Source organism: Colobus angolensis, unplaced genomic scaffold, assembly GCF_000951035.1.
Source record: "Colobus angolensis palliatus isolate OR3802 unplaced genomic scaffold, Cang.pa_1.0 Scaffold61, whole genome shotgun sequence".
Taxonomy (NCBI): Eukaryota; Metazoa; Chordata; class Mammalia; order Primates; family Cercopithecidae; genus Colobus; species Colobus angolensis.
Genome location: NW_012119710.1, coordinates 7,934,327 through 7,943,964, shown reverse-complemented (window position 1 = coordinate 7,943,964; position 9,638 = coordinate 7,934,327). Strand labels below are relative to the sequence as shown.

The 9,638-nt window shown below is 44.5% G+C and overlaps 1 non-coding gene across 1 annotated transcript; it reads left to right on the top strand.

Annotated features, from left to right (window-relative positions):
* Positions 1-7,638: 7,638 nt before the first annotated feature.
* Positions 7,639-7,711, top strand: TRNAF-GAA. The gene has a single exon. It is a non-coding gene; the product is annotated as a tRNA-Phe (tRNA).
* The last annotated feature ends 1,927 nt before the right edge of the window (positions 7,712-9,638 follow it).

Below are 9,638 nucleotides of genomic sequence, written 5' to 3'. Positions count from 1 at the left end.
GAAAGTTCAGGTTCAGGGAGCGGATAGGCAAAGTAACCTATGGTCCTGGTGGGGGCTCAGATCAGAGCAAGCACAATTCCTGCCCGTGGGAGGGACCTCACATTTGCCGAGCATCTTCCTACATGTACAGGGTGCTGAAATAGGAACTGACCATTCTCTGGCTTACGCATGAATAATTTTAAGAGGAAAATGTTGCAATCATTTTGAAGATGAAGGAAACCTAATTTAAATAAATTCACTCATAGTCATGTAGCTGGTCAGTTAGTCACAGTGTTGGAATTCAAAGCTGGGTTGACTTTGACCTCTACAGTCCTGTGCTCTGGAAGAAACTCTGGGTTGGAAGGCAGCTGATGAGCACTTTCCTCCTAGATTGTATCACATAATGCATAAATGCACATTTCCATTTCCAGAAGCTAATTAATAGCACCATTTCTTTTTTTCCTTTTTTTTTTTTTTTTTTGAGATGGAGTCTCGCACTGTCACCCAGGCTGGAGTACGGTGGTGTGATCTCAGCTCACTGCAACCTTCACCTCCCGGGTTCAAGTGATTCTCCTGCCTCAGCCTCCTGGGTAGCTGGGATTACAGGCACCCGTCACCACGCCCAGCTAATTTTTTGTATTTTTAGTAGAGATGGCATTTCACCATGTTCGAGTTGGCTGGCCTCGAACTCCTGACCTTGTGATTCACCCGCCTCAGCCTCCCAAAGTGCTGGGATTACAGGCGTGAGCCACCATGCCCAGCAGCACCATTTCTTTTAAGGCTCTATGTGAAAAAAGGAGCATTCCTGAAATTCAGCCTACAGGCTCCTTGATTGATCAAGGCCCTCATGTCTACAAAGTTGGCTCTGATGTCAGGGATGATTTTCTAGCCTGGTTCTTAGGAAGGCCACCTAAGTTCAAGTCATTTGCCTGATTCCCATTGGCTGGATTTGATACTAAGTTTCAGCAAAGGTTTTTTTTCTGGCAAGCTAAGGAACCACTGCAGTAGACCCCTGACATTTGTGAGAGCTGCATCCTGCAATCTTGAATACTACCATGGTATACAATGTCCTGCTTTAGGGACAATCAAATGTAGCTGAAACATTTAACGATCCCTCATTGAATCCTTTATTATTTTTACTTTTTAAGATGGAGGTCTCACTATATTGCCCAGGCTGGTCTTGAACTCCTGGGCTCAAGCGATCCTCCCACCTCAGCCTCTTGAAGTGCTGGGGTTACAGGTGTGAGCCTCCGTGCCCGACCCCTCACTGAGTCCTTTAATGTGACATGATGGACTGGGATGTGGATCTTGAGGGGTCTACCATGCTCAGTCATTATTAAAAATTATGACTCAGCAAAATGATAAATTATTAAATTTGTTAGGGACCTCTGCATTTGCACAAAAATGTTAAACCTATACATTTCTTGCTCTACTTTCAGCAAGATAATTGAGAACCAACCTACAGTATTGTCCTAAAAGGAGGCATAGAAAATCTTTGCAATTCATTCACTATAGTTGTATATTTTATGCAATTCTAAGATTGTTATCAAAATTTATAACTTGCTTCTAAAAGTTTATAAAACTTAAGGCCAGGCAGGGTGGCTCATAATCACTGCATTTTGGGAGGCCGAGGTGGGAGGATCGCTTGAGATCAGGAATTCCAGACCAGCCTGGCCAACATGGTGAAACCCCATCTCTACTAAAAACACAAAAATTACCTGGGCATGGTGGCAGGCACCTGTAATCCCAGCTACTGGGGAGGCTGAGGTGAGAGAAGCACTTGAACCTGTGAGGTGGAGGTTGCAGTGAGCTGAGATCATGCCATTGCACTCCAGGCTGGGCAACAGAATGCAAAAAAAGAAAAAAAAAAATCTTTTGCCAATTTCTCTACCATACCCAGTGGGAAGCATCCCAAGTCTTTCATGGCGCTCCCTTCCAAAGCTCATAATTTGTGGTTACACTCTCCCCATAATTTTTGGTTAAATTCTCCTGCTCACTGATCCCTCAGGGGAAGGAGACAGGGTAGCCAGATGAGGCTTCTTTAAAGGAAAGAAACTGAAGGTCTCGGATCTTCTACGAAGAGTATTGCAGAGGTCACATCTAAGTTTGACCAGGTGACGTTAGAGATTGCTAAAGAATGAGTTGGTCCTGAGATATGGCTAGAGATTTTTAAATTAATTATTAATTCCACATTTACTCCAGCCTGTTATGTGACATACATTGGGGATACAAATAGCAAGAAAGAGCGTAAACAGGCAATTGCAATCCAGTTTTGTAAGTGGTGTGAAAGCACTGTAGGGACAACTATTCTGTAGTGAATTAGGAGGGAGGGGATAGAGACATGTCTGAGAAGACTTCTAGAACTAGGAGAATGTATGTGAGCTGAGAGTTGCAGGTTACATAGGGATTAGGAGAAGGGCAACGTCAAAAATGCTGCATGGAGGAAGATGAAATGCAAGGCCAAAGAATTCTGAGTTCAGATGACCGCATGAATAGCTTGCATTTAGGGTCAAAGAGAGAGCACTGAGATATGCTGCCGGAGAAAGGTTAGCCCCAAGTTATGGAAGCCTTTACATACCCTATGGAGAAGCCATGTAGCTCCTGCCTGCATTTCTAACATTTTGAGAGGCCAAGGCAGGAGGATCCGTTGAGCCCAGGAGTTCGAGATCAGCCTGGGTAACATGGTGAGCCCCTGGTCTCTGTTTATATTTAAAGGGGGGGGGAAGCCTGGGGGTTTTTTCTTCGCTTTACTTTTTATTTTATTTATTTGTTTGTTTGTTTGTTTATTTATTTTGAGATGGAGTCTGGCTCTGTCACTCAGGCTCCCAGGCTGGAGTGCCGTGGCGCGGTCTAGGCTTGCTGCAACCTGCCCCTTCCAGGTTCAAGCAATTCTCCTGCCTCAGCCTCCCGAGTAGCTGGGATTACAGGCATGGTAATTTTTTGTATTTTTAGCAGAAACAGGGTTTCACCATGTTAGCCAGGCTGGTCTGGAACTCCTGACCTCAGATGATCCGCCTGCCTCGGCCTCCCAAAGTGCTGGGAATATGAGCCTGAGCCACCGCATTCGGCCTAAGAGCCTGGGTTTTTGTTTTCAACTAGAGAGCTAGTGAAACATTCTTAAGCAGGGTGGAAAATGATTGGAGAGAGGCTGGGTGTGGTGGGCTCATGCCTGTAATCCCAGCACTTCGGAAGGCTGAGGCGGGCGGATCACCTGAAGTCAGGAGTTCCAGGCCAGCCTGGCCCACATGGCAAAACCCCATCTCTGCTAAAAATATTTAAAAAGCAGACAGGCATGGTGGCAGGTGCCTATATTCCCAGATACTCGGGAGGCTGGGGCAAGAGAATCACCTGAACCCTGGAAGCAGAGGTTGCAGGGAGCCGAGATGGTGCCACTGCACTCCAGCGTGAGCTACAGAGCGAGACTCCCTCTCAAAAAAAAAAAAAAAAAGAAAAAAGAAAAAAAAGGAGGTTGGAGAGGATACGAAGATGAGAAATGGAGGGATTCCAGAAAGGATGAAGTAGAGTGAAATCATTTCATGGCTTTCCCATAAATAGAGGGCAAAGGGAAGAAGGAATTCTTATTTTTCTGACTTCGGAAACCTAGATGGAAGATGGTGGTAAGATAAGCAAGTTTAGAAGGAAAATTAGGTTCATTTTTAATTTACTTAGAGACAGGGTTTCACTGGTTTGCCTAGGTTGGAGGGTAGTGGCATGATCATAGCTCACTGCACCCCCAACTCCTGGGCTCAAGCAGTGGTCCTGCCTCAGCCTCTCTAGTAGCTGACTTTTTATTTTCTGGCTAATTTTTTATTTTTTGTAGAAACAGGGTCTCACCATGTTGCCCAGGACAGTCTCAAGCTCCTGGCCTCAAGCAATTCTCCCACCTCAATCTTTCAAAGCGCTGGGTTACAGGTGTGAGCCACAGCACTCAACAGGTTCATTTTTAGACATGCTTGTAGGACATGCCTGTTCAGAGGTCGAGTAAGCAATTTTTAAAAATGGGTCTTAACATGTGATAGTGGCATTTTGTGAGAACTGAGGAATGAGAGACAGAGAGCCTGCACATAAAATCAACTGGCCAACTTAAAAACACATATAATACCTTGACACCATCTGTAGAGATTCTAATTCAATTAGGGGCTAGGGCAATTTTAGACACACACACACACACACACATAATTTATATATATATATCTATCACACTGGGATATGTATATATATGTATATATACACACATATACCCTGGGATATGTATATATTATATATCATTTATATATTATATATCATAGATCATATTATATTAATACATATTAATAATATATCATATATAGAATTATATTTTATATATATATATATATGTATCACACTGGGACCAGACGCAGGGGCTTATGCCTGTAATCCCAGCACTTTGGGAGGCCGAGGAGGGTGGAACACCTGAGGTCAGGATTCAAGACCAGCCTGGCCAGTGTGGTGAAACCCCACCTCTACTCAAAATACAAAAATCAGTCCGGGGCAGGGCACAATGGCTCACACCTGTAATCCTAGCACTCTGGGAGGCCAAGGTGGGCAGATCACGAGGTCAGGAGTTCGAAACCAGCCTGGCCAATATGGTGAAATCCCGTCTCTACTAAAAGTACAAAAATTAGCTGGACGTGGTGGCACACGCCTGTAGTCCCAGCTACTTGGGAGGCTGAGACAGAAGAATCGCTTGAACCCAAGAGGCGGAGGTTGCAGTGAGCCGAGATCCTGCCACTTCACTCTAGCCTGGGCAGCAGAGCGAGACTCTGTCTCAATGAATGAATGAATGAATGAATGAATGAATGAATGAATGAATGAATGAATAAATAAATAAATAAATAGATAAATAAGCAAGCCGGGTGTGGTGGTGGGCGCCTGTAATCCCAGCTACTCCGGCGTCTGAGGCAGGAGAATCGCTTGAATCCAGGAGGCGGAGGTTGCAGTGAGCCAAGATAGCGCCACTGCACTCCAGCCTGAGCGGCAGAGAGAGACTCCCTCTCAAAAAAAAAAAGAAAGAAAGAAAAAAAAAGAAGAGAAAAGAAACTGACTTAAGCAGAAACAATTAAGTGACTCAAGAACATAGGCAAGTAAGTGACCAGAAAAGGACTTAAATCCACTCTTTTTCATTAATGTACCTAAAAACTGACTTGAGCATAGACAAGTAAGTGACTCAAGAACAGGCAAATAAGTGACCACAAAAGGACTTAAATCCACTATTTGTCATTAATATACCTAGCCTATGGCAAGTCTATATGACAGTATTAATTTTCCATAGCTGCATAACTAATTACTATAAACAGTAGCTTAAAACAACACCTGTTTTATCTGTTCACGGTTTATCCGTTCATCTGTAGGTGAGAAGTCCCACATGATTTGACTGGGTTCTCTACTCAGGGTGTCACAAGGCTGAAATCAAGGAGTTGACTAGCTTAAGTTCTCATCTGGAGGCACTGGGGAGAAAACTGCTTCCAGGCTCCTTCTTGTTCTTGGCTAACTTAGGTTTCCTGCAGTTGTAGAAATGAAGACCAATTTCCTTGCTGACTGTCAGCTGAGACCCACCCTCAACTTCTAGAGACTGCCCACACGTTTTTGCCACATGGTCCCCTCCATCTTCAAGTCTTGTGTTTTAAGTCTCTGACTCCTTTCTGCAACCAGCTAGAGAAAACCCTCTGCTTGTAAAGGGCTCAAGTGATTGGTCAGGCTCCCCCAGATAATCACATATTTTAGAGTCATCTGTACTATATAATATCACCTAACAACAGGTTATAAATTAATATGATGAATTTCATAGTCCCAGGGATTATGCAGGGTTTTGTGGGGCTGGGAGGGTGTTTTGTGGGTCATTTTAGAATTTTTCCTAATTCATCTACCAAGGGAAACCAAAAGGGTGAAATTTAAGCTAAACAAGTGATAGGCTCTTGAGTCTGAAAAAAACTGTAAAGTCACCTAGTTTAGGGGTGACAGCCACAAACATCTCATTTCAGATGTACTCTTTTCTTAATCTCTCTTGAGAATGACAGTCTATACTCATCCTCCATTTTAATCCTATTGTTTATAAATTCTAAACTAAGGTTATGTTTTTATTTCAAATTATAATGAGCCCATGCTGGCTCCTTATTTATGAAACAAGTGAACACGAAGCGTTGAATTATTCTAACAGCCTTATGGAGTTTATATAAAATCTTTTTTTTTTTTTTCAACAAGAGTTTTGCTCTTGTTGCCCAGGCTGGAGTGCAATGGTGCAATCTCTGCCCACCACAACCTCCACCTCCTGGGTTCAAGGGATTCTCCTGCTTCAGCCTCCTGAGTAGCTGGGATTACAGGCATGCGCCACCATGTCCGGTTAGTTTTGTATTTTTAGTAGAGACGGGGTTTCTCCATGTTGGTCAGGCTGGTCTTGAACTCCCGACCTCAGGTGATCTGCCCACCTTGGCCTCTCAAAGTGCTGAGATTACAGGCACGAGACAATGCACCGGGCTAAAACATTTTTCAGTGAATAAATGCAAGAGATGAAAATTATGAAATGGGAGGTGGGGGAGGAATAAAATCGGCATATTAGAGATATTATTAAACCACAGCTTACTTCTTAGAGTTTGAGGGAAGCCTGAGTAAATTCTATTTTTTTGACTATATATATTTAAAAATGAAAAATGCCAAGATGGTATTACAAAAATTGAGGTATATTTTTGATGCTAGGTTTAGTAAATCAATGCTTTTAACAAATACTGTACAGTGACTGTATGTTTACCTCATGTGGAGGTAGGACTGAAAGTTTACATTTGAAGCCTTTACAAGTGGCCTTCCTTACCTCTTCTATATATCCTGGATTTCAATCTGAAGATAGCTGTAAAAATCACAATGTTCATATATATCTACCTTGCAAAAACTGCCTTTGCACAAGAACAACAAATATATTTTAAAAATTAATGGCACTATTGCTTTTAATAATGAAACATAGAAAAACGTAAAAAAGCCGATAATTGTCAGTTTGATTACATAGATTACATTATAACCATACAATCCAATACTGGTGAACGTGGATTAAAAAGCACAATAGGTCGCCGGGCGCGGTGGCTCAAGCCTGTAATCCCTGCACTTTGGGAGGCCGAGACGGGCGGATCACGAGGTCAGGAGATCGAGACCATCCTGGTTAACACGGTGAAACCCCGTCTCTACTGAAAAATACAAAAAACTAGCCGGGTGAGGTGGCGGGCGCCTGTAGTCCCAGCTGCTCGGGAGGCTGAGGCAGGAGAATGGCGTGAACCCGGGAGGCGGAGCTTGCAGTGAGCTGAGATCCGGCCACTGCACTCCAGCCTGGGAGACAGAGCGAGACTCAGTCTCAAAAAAAAAAAAAAAAAAAAAGCACAATAGGTCTACAAAACTGCCATGAAACAAGTCCATAATATATTTTTAAATGAAAAAAGCGAATTGCAGGGAACTTAAAAAAAAAAAAACAAAAAAAGAAAACCCCTGAGAAAAGTGATTTATCACTTCTAGTTTGTAAACAAGGGCCTTGCCTTATCACCTTTGTAACATTTGTAAAATGCCTACCTCTAGCTGAATCCATATAATCTGTTACCTTGGAACAAATACTATTTTATTATAATTTTGTAGAAAAAAAGAAAAAGTTTTTCTAATACAGCCGAAATAGCTCAGTTGGGAGAGCGTTAGACTGAAGATCTAAAGGTCCCTGGTTCGATCCCGGGTTTCGGCAGGACTTCCGTTTTAGACGTTAGTCATCACTACATGTGATTTCTGCACAGTCAGCAGGTCACTGCATGTGATTTCGGCACAGTCAACAGGGTCAACACCCTGTGGGATTCTCACTCGGGCTGGAGCAGTTAAGGGAAGACTGACTCATTGGCATTTTCCTCTGGGAGTGAGGATACTGGGGACATATGTCCTGCCTTTTAAACTGCCCAGTACGAAGTTATACCTCTTCCCTGACTTGGGGCCTGGTTTGAGACGAGCTCTCCCGGAGCACTGCGCACAGCTCACTTTCTTGAGCAACCCTGTCCCCCGGCACCCCGCTCCTCTTTTTTCGGGTTATAGGCAGCTGTGGGCGCTGCAACCTTTCTCTCAGTGTCAGAGGGGCGGGAGCTCTCGGCCTGCGCCGTCTCCGTCGCCTGCTTGGTCGCGGGCTCGCCGGGAATTGTGACAGCTCAGCCCCATCTTGGCCAAAGAAGTTCTCGAAAGCGTTAGGCGCACGGGCTTCCTCCAGCTGTTTTAACCACGAGGGCCAGGGCCGGGCGCAGTGGCTCACGCCTGTAATCCCAGCATTTTGGGAAGCTGAGATGGACGGATTACTTGAGGTCAGGAGGTCGAGACCAGCCTGGCCAACACGGGGAAACCCCGTCTTTAAAAAAGAAAACAATAGCAATGATCCTAGAACAGCTCTTGGGTGGGGTGGGAGACAGGGATTGGAAGCCCTTTCTGGTTTAAATCTACACTAGGGTTAGGAGACCAAATACAGGACGTCCAATTAATTTCTCTCTCTCCTTTCTTTCTTTCTTGACGGAGTCTTGCTCCCTGGAGTGCAGTGTCCGGATCTCGGCTCATTGTAACCTCCGCTTCCGGTTCAAGTGATTCTCCTGCCTCAGCCACCCCGAGTAGCTGGGATTACAGGTGCCTGCCACCACGCCCGGCTAAGTTTTGTATTTTTAGTAGAGACAGGGTTTCACCATGTTGGCCAGGCTGGTCCCAAACTCCTGACCTCAGGTCATCTGCCCGCCTCAGCCTCCCAAAGTGTTGGGATTACAGGCACGAGCCACTGAACCTGGCCAAAATTTGAATTTCAGAGAAACAACAAATACTTTTGAGTATAAACATGTCCCAAATATTGCATGGAATATACAAAGTATATATTTGTTGTTTCTGTGAAATTGGATTTAACGGGACGTCCTGTATTTTTATGTGCCAAATTGCAAGTCACTTGTACATCATATCCTCGCACCCCTCTGAACTCTATGCACCACCCTCTCCGCCCCAGCAAAGATATCCAGACACTGTACGCAGGAAGAACTGGATTTCAGAGGACACCGTTGGATCTTCAACACCTGGCAGTTTACAAAATGGGTTTGTATCCATTGGCTAATTTGTTATCAATGCCAACAGAGAAGCTCCTGGCAGAGATCACCGGGAAACACCCTGGGAATCGGCCATCCCATCTGTCTCTAGGCTTCCAGAGTTGTCCACCCTGGTCCAGCATGGGGGTGGATGTCAGTGGAGCTCGGAGGATCTGGATTGAATTCCGGTAGAAAGCCTCATTCAGATGATGAACCACAGCTGGGCGCAGTGTCTCACTCCTGTATTCCCAACACTTTGGGAGGCTGAGGCGGGCGAATCACCTGAGGTCGGGAGTTCAAGACTAGCCTGACCAACATGGAGAAACCCCGTCTCTACTAAATATACAAAATTAACCAGGCGCGGTGGCGCATGCTGGTCATCCCACCGACTCAGGAGGCTGAGGTAGGAGAATTGCTTGGACCCAGGAGGCAGAGGTTGTCGTTAGCCAAGATTGCGCCATTGCACTCCAGTCTGGGCAACAAGAGCGAAACTCCATCTAAAAAAAAAAAAAAAAAAAAGAAAGAAAAAATCAGAGATAACATTAAGGCAAAGCAATGGAACAACACACTTAGGGG